Source organism: Triticum aestivum, chromosome 2D (assembly GCF_018294505.1).
Source record: "Triticum aestivum cultivar Chinese Spring chromosome 2D, IWGSC CS RefSeq v2.1, whole genome shotgun sequence".
Taxonomy (NCBI): domain Eukaryota; kingdom Viridiplantae; phylum Streptophyta; class Magnoliopsida; order Poales; family Poaceae; genus Triticum; species Triticum aestivum.
This window is the reverse complement of record NC_057799.1, coordinates 39262436-39274133: the sequence shown is the minus strand read 5'-3', so window position 1 is coordinate 39274133 and position 11698 is coordinate 39262436. Positions and strand designations below refer to the sequence as shown.

Below are 11698 nucleotides of genomic sequence, written 5' to 3'. Positions count from 1 at the left end.
GATTCCACTTATATTTAATAAATATTTTACAAGTAAGCATAATCAAATATAATAAATTGTATGTATTTTAATTTTGGCTCACATGTTATTTTACAAGTATGCATATTCCGCACAATCAAAAATCTTATTGAAATATATTGCAACTAATTACGGTAACAACGTGCAGGGCATCATCTACTAGTAAGTTATGTTACCCTTTGAGATTTCCAACACTGCAATTGCCGATGGAACTTTGTAATATGCGTGAACTGTATCAGGTGAGCTTAATTACAAGTTTGCAAGCCATAAATCACATGTGCTCATAAAGTGAAAGTAGGTACACCAAATAAACGACAGCGCATCAATGCAACCTCAAAATCAATCACCATGATAGAGCTGCCGGGTCACTGATAGAGTGATGTGCAATATCAGCTAGGGCCGTACACGTAATGTCACCACCAACCAACAAGATTGACAACGATTTCACTGACCGATCTCCATATCTGAAGGTTCCAACTGGGTTGACACGCCAGACTTCAGCATAACAGTCCGGGCAGCAATTTGCCTCTAGCTTCTTCTTTGTCAGGCATGGAGAAGAGCAGGGTTCTTGTCGTTGGAGGCACCGGCTACATCGGCAGGAGGATCGTGAAGGCATGCCTAGTTCAGCGCCACGAGACGTACGTCCTGATGAGTCCGGAGATCGGCCTCGATGTCGAGAAGCTCCAGCTGCTGCTGTCGTTCAAGGCGCAGGGAGCGCGGCTCGTGGAGGCGTCGGTGGACGACCACCGGGGCCTCGTCGCCGCCGTGAAGCAGGTGGACGTGGTTGTCTCGGCCATGTCGGGGGTTCACTTCCGTGCCCACAAGCTCCTGCTGCAGCTCAAGCTGGTGGAGGCTATCAAAGAAGCTGGAAACGTCAAGGTAGTCTAATTCAGTCTGGGTGATTACTATATCAGTATATACTACTTATATGCAACTAGCAATACTTAGTGGCGATCTGAACCGTTTGTCTCTATCTTCTTTTCTTGAACACTCAACCGTTTGTCTCTATCCAACAAAAAAATCGGTGCAACTGGACATTTCACTTCTACAACTAAAGTTGCTCGTAACTTTTTGTGCAACAGTAAGTCCAATGGCGGATCTAGAATCTCAGCCTTGGGTATAATTTGGTTTTCGTAGTTTGTGAAAAATTATACTATATATAGTATAATTTGGTTTCCGTAATTTGTGAAAAAATATATTAACTTGCTAGGTATTTATTGCTCAGTTCGTAGTCGAATTCTATTTTGCAATTTTGGAGGGGGGCGGCATGGCAAACCTCTAGATCGCCCGCCCCTGACTATAAGTCTCAGAAATCACAATGTGAATTTGATCAGACTTAGAAGTAGCAGTTTTTTTTTCATTCGATCTAGAACAGCAAGTACGTTTTTTAGAGAATAGCAAATACATTCATGTGTAAATGGTCTACAGTACTTCACAAATGACACCACCGTATTGCCGTGGGTGGCAGATTTTGGATGTCTTCCGGACCTTTTGATGCTCCCAGCAATACATTCACGTCTAGAAGAGTTTTTTAATAAAGAAGTAGATGTGAGACCCGTGTAAGAACCGAGGTTCGAACCCACGCCGGCTGGGAGGCAGCACTGCCCCCCGACCACTGCGCTGAGAGCTCATCCACAAAAATAAATGATCAACAATTTTTTACAAAATAAAATAAGTTCAGTCCCCACAAAAGCTAAAAGAATAAGTTCAGTATCCAGGCCACTGAGGAGCTCTGAGCAGACGGAGAGAGATAATCTGAATTACTGTGTGTTGGTCTTGGCAAAAATAACAAACACCAACCTTCTGTAAAATCAGAGCGCTTGCTTGGATACTTACTGGTAAATATCATCACCTCTATAATTGTTCAGGCATGTTTGTGTAGCTGCTGAGTTGATGTGGGTCGGACGTTGCACATGCATCAACAGCGGCACTAGATCTCACTGTCTCCCTTTTTTGGCTGGTGCATTATTGGAGCTAGCATAGTTAGAAGACTTTCCTTACACGCACAAAAACCACCACTTAGAAGACATCGACTTTTTCTAGAAGCTAGCATTCTTATAATAATACTATAACACCAGAATTTGGTTAAATATTACTCCAAAAATATATACTTTATGTATTACAAAAAAATTTGTCACTGGATCTGTAATAAATATCTCATAAACCATGTACAAAATATAGTAGTTATTTTTCGAGATTTTGTATTAACCAACCAAAATATGCCGTATGTATCCCAACAGAGGAAGCACTAATTAAACTCTGTTCGAGACTACGGCAAGTAGAAACACATCAAATTTTGGAAAACATAAAAATAAACTCCGAGGAGGTCTTGGGATATAAGGAAAGAATTATTGTTGAACAATGGCTTCTTACTTAGTATAGGTAATAGTACTCTGCGCTAGGATACTCAGGATATTTGTTTAGAAAACAAGTTATCCCGTCTGATTATTGAATGTCTCCGAAATTTTTCAAAAAAGTAAGTCAATGACCAAATATAAACAAGTAATTTAGCAAGCAGCTTTGAGAAGATCCTTCAGTATGGTCTCTAAGGCCACTTTTGGTTACCTACATGGTGGTTGGTATCTCATATCCAAATGGAATTGTTTACTTTTTGTGATGTTTGGTTGCCTGCATAAGACCGTAGCTAGATGTCCATCGTATGCAGAAAAAGCCCCAAAAGGCCATATTAGGATGGCCGTTATTCAAGGCAGGCCTACACACAACATGAAGTAGGGAATTTAAATCATTTCTTGTTGGCCAAGTTGCATCTCTCCCTCTATCTCACAGCTCATGCAAAACACATCCCTAAAACAATCATAAAGGTTATTTAACCCACCAACCCTTATGCAAGCAATCAAACTATTAGCCTTCAGGTTTTTGCATCTGGCTAGCTTGTCCTCAGTGGGACTGACTAGAGAACTGATGATGAGGGTAACCAATAAACCAAACATGCCCTAACTATTTACTTTGTTGTGCAGTGGCTTCTTAGGACTCCATTTCTTTGCAACGGTGCCCAAGCAACAAGCCATCACACCTTAAGACAACCTGCCCCGTGTAACAACAATAAATCTTACTATAATCTATTATGAATTCAACCGCAAAAAAATATATCTATTATGAATTAACAAAAAAATTAACTTAGGAAAATACTATGTGGGAACCTGTCCCACATAATCTTAGGTTGCGGTGCTTCACACCCCTCTCTCACACATGTATGCATGCAAGCAAAAAAGTAATACATGGAAGCATGACATTAGCAGATATTACCTTGGTTTTAATTTTTGTTAAACTTTTATCTCTCAAACCAATAACCTGATTGATGACCCGCTTTCACCGTTGACTTCACCGTGAAAAGATATTTGAAACTAGATCCCGTGTTGATATGTTTTGATATAAAAATTCAGTAACTATCATGTTAATTCCACTTACTTACCATATTATAGCCATTTAGTTATCAGGTATATCATAACTTGGTTTCTAGATTAGTCAAGATCATTATCTCCGCACTATAATCTGGTAAGTAGACAAAGAAAAAAAATAAGTAACCCTATGAAATAATTTGCTAACTCAATATGAATAATCCGGCAAACCATGTACTATAAATGTGGTAACCGGCGGCGACGAAAACAAGAATGCTAACACAAGATCTTGTTTTGAAGCCCCTGCCGAGAATAACTCGTTGGTGAAAATGACTCGCTAATCCGATCAACGGTCTGTGAGATAAATCATTTTAAAAACCAACTTTACCAATTAATGTGATGATGAGGTGCAAAATTCTTACATGCATGTGCTCTCCCCTAGGAATTTCTCCAATAGGACCTCGTTGTTGTGTAAGACTGGGGGGGGGGGGCACTTAGTTTTTCCCTTTAAATTAAGAAAATGGTACATTATGATTCTTCTTATGTTTTTCTTAAATTGATCAAAGAATCATTAACTATGAGCTCGCGTGCAGTCATACTAAAAATATAATTTTCATGCAGCATTTCCTACCATTTGAATTCGGCATGGACCCAGCAAGGATGGGGCATTCCCACACTAGGGAAAACCTTATACATAGAACTTTAGCAGTAGCGCTTGTTAAAAAAGCGCGCTACTGCTACACAGCAGTAGCGCGCGCTGAATAATCGCGCTGCAGATACATATATAGCAGTAGCGCGTCCCGTTGTAAGGGCGCTACTACTAAAATTCCCACCACCAAGCCGATAGGCTACACATAGTAGTAGCGCTCTTTTACAAAATGCGCTGCCGCTAATATTGTTGTAGCAGCGCGTTTATGTGCAAGGCGCTACTGCTAACGAAAAGAAAATAAATTGGAAAACAAGTAGAAAAGTAAATAAAAATGAAAGAAATAGAAAAAGGAGAAAGGAAAAAAATAAAATGTAAAGAAAATAAATGAAAAAAGGGGAAAAAGGAGAAAGGCATAGTAGTAGCGCGTTTCTGAAAACGCGCTGTAGCTAACTTAGCTACCGTTATGTTTCACTTAAACAACTAGCGGTTTCCCTCCCCACCCGGCCACCACTTCTCCCCCAAATCCCTCGCGCCCCACTTCGCCGCCGTCTTCCCGATTTGCCGTCGCCCCACTTCGTCGCCGTCTCCTACTGGCGTGGACGCCCGCAACCTCATCCTCACCGCCGCCGCCCGAGGCCGCCCTCAGCCTCACCGCCGCCGCCCGAGGCCGCCCTCGACCTCACCGTCGCCGCCCTCGACCTCACCGCGGTGGCCCTCGACCTCACCGCCGCCCGAGCCCGCCCAGGACTGCCGCTGCCCGTGCCCGAGCCCGCCCTCCCCGCCCCGCCTCCGTCGCCGAGCACCTCACCCCCACTGTCTCTCCCCTCTCTGTAAGCCCCCCACCCATCCCCCCACCACTCCTCTCTCTCTGCATTTTAGAGCAAAAATTAGTAGAGCAAAAGTTAGTTTATAGCAAAAAATTTAGTTTAGAGCAAAAGATGTTAAGTAGTAGATGTTAGAGCAAAAATTAGTTTAGAGCAAAAAATTAGTTTAGAGCAAAAAAATTAGTTAGGACAATAGGGTTTAATTAGGGTTATTGTTTTCATAGATGTTTTTTTGAAAGAAAAAAATGAAGAAAATATTGTAGCAGTGCTGCTTGTAGTATATAGTGATACTAGTAGATGTAAATTAGGTTAGGGCAGTAGTGGTACTAGTAGAAGTTAATTAGATGTTTTTTAGTTAGGGCAGTAGGGTTTTGCTAGGTTAATTAGGTTAGTAGTGCTGCTAGTAGTAGTGGTACAGTAGGTTAATTAGGTGAAGTTAAATGAATAACCTAAATGAATGAAATTAGTAGCTAACTGGATTTTTTTCCTTTCATCATTATAGAGCAGTAAAGTTAACTGAATTTTGTTCTATTAGTAGTTAAATGAATTATCTTCTACACTTAGTTTTTGAATTAGCTTGTGAAATTTGGACATGTATATTTGGACATGTGGTTGCTCGTGTATATTTGGACATGTGTTGCAGTGTCGAAGATGGATATTTGAACACTGTTTCCAGGGAATGAAGCCGAGTGGCCTATGTTTTGCCGGAATGTTGATTCATTTCCGTTCCGGTAAATTTTAGGTTCTCGATTTTTCCACTTTTTAGCAAAAGGCATGCCGAAATTTTCCGTGAATTTCGGCATGACTTGTGCTACAAACTAGGACATATCGAGTGCCCGGAATTTGCCGCACCGGGAAGGATTCAACGTTCCTGCGAAGCATAGGCCTTTTTTTATGTCATTATTCATTTTATTAGGTCTAGAATTAATTGACTAGATTTCATCGTAGGAAATATGGCTAGCAATGATGAAGGACAAGGTTCTGGTGATTGCGACAACGCCTACCTGGCGGCAGACAAATTTTTGAGCCTTGCCGACGATCAACGGATGTTGTTGCTGGGCCCACTGGTCGCATCAGGGACTGAGACCGACATGCATACCGGTGCTCAGACTGAGACCGGCGCTGAGACTAGACCGGCGCTCAGACTGAGACCGGTGCTGAGACTGACACCGGCATCGAGACCGGCGCTGAGACTGAAACCGGCGTCGAGACTAGTGGAGCCGGTATAGAACCGAAAGCAAAGAGGCAACGGCTTCCTAACAAGCTCAGGACTACTAGACTGATGGTCACGGAGGTGGACGACGGCAATCTTGAGCCAAACGCGCCCGAGGAAGCGCTCGCGTGCTACGGCAATCAAATAGGCTGCATCATACGAACAACCGCCACCATCAACGATGAGAAACTACAGAAGATAGATAATATGAGGCCCTCCCTCCTAAAGAAGCTGCACCAGATATTCTTGTTCCTGGGCCAGAATGAAAAGGATTATAAAGATCCAGATAAGGACCCGGCAATGAAGAAGATAAACAAACACGCCATGACCAAGTTTAGCGACGCGTTGGCCGCCTGGAAATCAAGGGTGAAATATCGGATCGTCAACAAAAAGGAACCCTACTCCGAGATTGTAAAGGATTATCCGACAATCACGGAAGAGCACTTTCAAATATTCAAGGCGGCTTGCGAGGCCGAAGCTGCCAAAAAAAGTCGAAGTACATGAAGGGGCTTCAACAGAGGAACTTTGGGTGCCACCACCTCGGAAGCCGTGGTTACGGCGGGAAGAGGTCCATATGGGCCAAGGAGGACGCGGAAGCCGCGAGTCTAGGCATCCCAGACCCCTTGGCGGAGTTCACCGTCCCGCAGGAGCGTGACGTCCTCAGGGCCCGGCACCGTTGGGACCCAGTGAATAAGGTTTTCGAGACGAATGCGGTCACGAGGGAGTTCATGAGACTACTGGTAATTTTTGTTTCTGATCAATTCGACTACACGTTAGTCATATTTGTAAACGATCCTTGTGCCTTTTGCAGAGAGAGCAGCACAGGATTGCAGCCGAAAGTGACTCGCCGTCTGAGGAGTTGGCGAGGCCCAACTGGGACACTCCATTCAACCGGGCGTTGAACATATTGAAAAGACTCCCGGTGGAGACTCGACCGTCGTATGGACGTGTGCACGGTGTCATAGACGGTGCCACGTGGAAGAAGTACTACCGTGAGTCCACGGAGGAGAGAAACGAAAGACGGAGGTTAACTGAAGAAAACATCGACAAGAAGGTTGAGATTGCGGTTGAGAAGAAATCATCTGAGACAGTCGCAACAACGGTAGCTACCGCAAAACAGGTGCTTGTAGATATGTCTACTACCTTGGTTCCGGCCGTTTTCAATTGGAGCAGGCAAAATCCAGAAGAAAAAAAAGTAGCGGACTTTCCCCTTGCTGACTTCTTGGGGAGCAGCTCGACTAGCGTTGCACCAGCACCTGCAGCTGCACCTGCTCCCACACCGCCTCCCGCACCTGCTCCCGCACCGGACGTGCTCGGTGGTGCTTCGTCTTTGGCTGAGCTCGACGCCCTCACGGTATCTGTCACACCGGCCCCCTTCAATAAATGTATAATCTCCCGTTTTCGTTGCCTTTCGGATGTCTCACGTCGCAGACTTTTCTTTGCAGGCCGACGAACCCCCGTGCACCATATTGTACACCATCGGCGACCAGAAGGTGGACGTGGGGAAGGCGACGATAATGAAGCCGAAGGAACCATTGTTCCACAGCCGGCCGATCCCCCCCGAACGTCTTCAAGGTTTCCGTGGCCAGTGTCAAACCGCGCCACGAGAATTTGCCTCCTCTGGTACTAGTGGGGGATGACAACGAGACCCCGCGGCGGCTTGGTGATTGTTGCAATGGATGGGTCCTGTTGTGGCCAAAGAGTCTGCTTCGTCTGGAGGCGGCCGGGAGCACACCCATGAGCACGCAGCCTCAGCAAGGTATGAACATCAACACCCCACCTACCCAATTAGCGTCGGCTGTCGTGCTGGGTGATAGCGGAGGGGGTGAGGAAAAGGCTCCATTAGTCGCTGGTGACGTCGCCATAGATGAGGATGAGGATGACGATGACACTCAACAGTATTTCAATACTGGCGCCTACTTAGGGTTTGAGCGTCATGAGTCGGTGCCTGAATTGCCGCCTCAGCAGCCTCCGGTAGTAAAGAAGTCTAGGAAGAGACCGAGGAAAGGCAACAACAAAGCTGCTTCTATGATCCAGCCACCTCAGCAGCCTCGGGTTCAAGACCGTATAGATATCCCCGGTGCGGCAAAATGGCATATCCCCGGTCAACCAATCCTACCTAAAGATTTAAGGAGACTTCATGACGATGTGCTGCGGATAGAGAAAGGCATCATCGCCTCAAAAAATCCAGGATACCCACTCTACGTGGTTAACGTGCCGCGGCAAAGTTCGTACGTCCACACATGCGCCGCGGACAAGTTCTTCCTTCGATTCGATTACATCTTCGACATGTTTCACTTGAAGAAGCTGGATTTTACGTTTGTCCGCCTTTATGCCTTGTACATGAACTACCTCATCGGGGTTGAGCAGATACCTCATATCCGTGTCGCTGACCCGTACTTCATGCACGAGGGCTTCTTGGGAGTCTGCGCAGAGCACCGTGAATACGCGAGGGAATACATCGCCAATTTCATGCTCGCCAATAAGGACAAGGAGGTGATTATCGTGCCTTATCATCCCCTATAAGTCATCCGCGCGGATATCCTTCCTTTGATTTCAATCATTCATTTGCACGGTGGAGGCTAATTAATTTGAGGTGTATTTATTTTGCGCAGCGGCGGCGCGCCGTCCTCATCATCCTCTACCCCCGATACTCCCACGCTCTTTACTTGGAATCGTCGAAGAACATTAACAAAATGGATTACACCCACATCAAGTCTGTTCTCGGCAGTGCTATGTTTTACTACGGCGCACGGGGTGGAGAGGTCAAGGACAAGAAGAAAAGGGACGACAGGCCCGCCTTCGGCCATAAGACCGACTTCTGCTGCATCCAGCAACCGAGTGATTCTCTTAATGATGGATTCTATGTCCTACACCACATGCTGAAGTACAGACGGGATCACCAGAACCTTCGCATGTCACCTAGATCCGGCGATGCCCATATTCTGCAATGGGCAAAGAACTTAGGAGATATCGAGGATCATCGACTTCGAGCTGAGTTCTATCACATCCAGCGCGAACTTGCCCAAATCATCATGAAGGAGGTCGTCGGAAAAACAGGGATGTTCTACGAAGAAGGACAAATGTCGCGGGAAGACGTCCGAACACGCGTAGCCGCTCAGCGTCTCGACCTGAAGCCTTTCACTAAGCTCGGGGACTATCTCCCTGACTTGGATGGATGGCATGACATGGAGTGATTGTCGATATATGACAATGTGTCCGTTTAGTCCATACTTTCTGTATGACGAACTTTGAGTTATGCACGACGAAACTTTATTTGTGATGTAATTAAACCGTCCTCCTCGACTAGCGATGATCACTCTAGTTAGGGCATTTTGGGTATGATCAACTTTGTTATTTATGCTTATGATATGTTGCTTCTATTTTTGCCAAGTCTGTCTCTTTCTGTTGCTCAACTATATATGTTGCATATCATCGACTCATGTGACGATGCAGGTGCATAGATCATCGATGGCGAAGAAGTGCTACGCCAGGAGTATATATACGACGAGTGGCCGGAGTGTCAGGCCCAGGTGTACCGGTTTCCGGTTTCCGAGCGATAGGCAGTAGTTAGTTTAGGTTCACGCTAATGCGAGAGGGATACAAACTGATGTACTGCATACTTCCGCTCTCACTCAAAGTGATAGCTCTTCTCGCGTATATCATTGTTTAGATGGATGACAATGTAGTTGCAAGTAATCAAGACTTGTATCGCTATTTTCGAGATGATGACGAGAGACCACTTTGTGTTGGATGATGATTATGATGATGACATGATTTGATGAGACTATTTGTATGTATATGCTATGATTACATTTGTATGTGTATGATATGCTAAAGATTATTGTATAAAGCCTATTCAAATACAAAACAAATGCAGAAAAAACAGAAACTAATAAAACTAGCAGTAGCGAGGGGAGCAAAGTTAGCAGCAGCGCTCCTTTACCAGTAGCGCTTCCGGCTAAAAAGCGCTGCAGATATTAGCAGCAGCCCTCTGCACTAAAACACGCTACTGCTAGCCATGCATAGCAGTAGCGTGGGACGACAGGCGCTACTGCTACACGTTAGCTGTAGCGCCTTATCAGTAGCGCGTCTTCCCGCGCTACTGATAGGCAAAATACCCGCGCTACTGCTAGGGTTTTCCCTAGTAGTGGCCCTTGAACCAGGAAGGATCACATTTGATGAGAAGATGGAGATAAGAAGGGCGATAGAAGAAGCAAACATTCCCCACACCTATATTTCTGCTAACTGCTTTGCAGCTTACTTTGGTCCTAAACCTCGGTCAAATGCGTACCCTACTTCCACCCAAAGAGAAAGTTCACGTATATGGGGATGGCAACATCAAAGGTGAACCAATGTAAACATTACTAGATGTAGCATTATTTATCCTAGTTGTATGACTCCTAGGCGTATCTGGCTCTCTTGAGATTTCTACTTCTGAATATGTGGTCATACAAACTATGTAGGGATATTCATGGACGAAGATGATGTTGCAACATGCACAATCAAGTCCACTGATGATCCACGGGCCTTGAACAAGACAATGTACCTAAGACCGCCAGAAAACATCCTTAGTCAAAATGAGCTGATTGCTAAATGGGAAAAACTCTCAGGAAAGGTTCTTGAGAAAAATCCCATTCAGAGTGATGAATTCTTGGCGTCAATGAAAGGTAAGAAAACAAACATATATTGGTTGGGCATGAAGTATTGTAAACTCAGCTTTAGTAGTATGGTGAAAGGGCCACATATAATTTCCCAGGAAAATATCGACATCTTCTTTCCAGGACATGGAATTAACTGTGTGAAAATAAGTTTTCAAATAGTTGCATAGAATGGTTTATCCTGGTGGAGGGATATGTTAGGACGTGTACTACAGAATAATGGTAAACTTCTTTTCAAATGTGAGGGGGTGAGTGAGAAATTTTGCTTCTTTTTATCTAGGACTTATCTCTTCCCGCCTAATATTTTTGAGCTATTTGCCGCCTCATTAACGAAGTCACGTAGGTGGTCACTTTGATTATAATCAGGTGCAAATTATATATATGTGAGAAATATGCTTCCCTCCACAAGCGATTTTGTTAATTTTAGTGTGTTGTGCGTAATTAGTAATTATATAATCTTTCACATTCCCCGAAAAAAAAAATAATCTTTCACATTATACATTATTTAAGACCAGCTAGATAACTTATTATTTGAAACCATCATTTCCATAAAAAAACTTGCAAAACCTAGTTTCGCCCCAATTATCATACCTATTGGCCTACTCATGCAGGTACGGACCTTACTAATCAAGTTGGGGTAGGGCATTTCTACCACATTTTCTATGAGGGTTGCTTGACAAACTTTGACATCAAAGACAATGAGGAAGAAGAAGCTTCTCTACTCTACCCAGATGTTCGGTACCCCAGGATGGATGAGTACATGAAACGCTATTTGTAACAAAAAACATTATGAACCTGAACTATATTCATGTAAGCTCAACAACAACACATGCTAAAGAATAAACAACATCTATGCTTGGAGAAAGATTTACTAATACGTTACTCAACTAGGGCATAGTTATTCAAGTTATAATAAAGTCAAATTATGTGTTATGTACCGTCTATAGGTTCCATGGAGATGTCTAGAATAAAAA

The 11698-nt window shown here is 44.2% G+C and overlaps 1 pseudogene; it reads left to right on the top strand.

Moving 5' to 3' along the window:
• Window positions 1–281: 281 nt before the first annotated feature.
• On the top strand, window positions 282–11517 carry LOC123051404 (isoflavone reductase homolog; annotated as a pseudogene).
• Window positions 11518–11698: the final 181 nt, after the last annotated feature.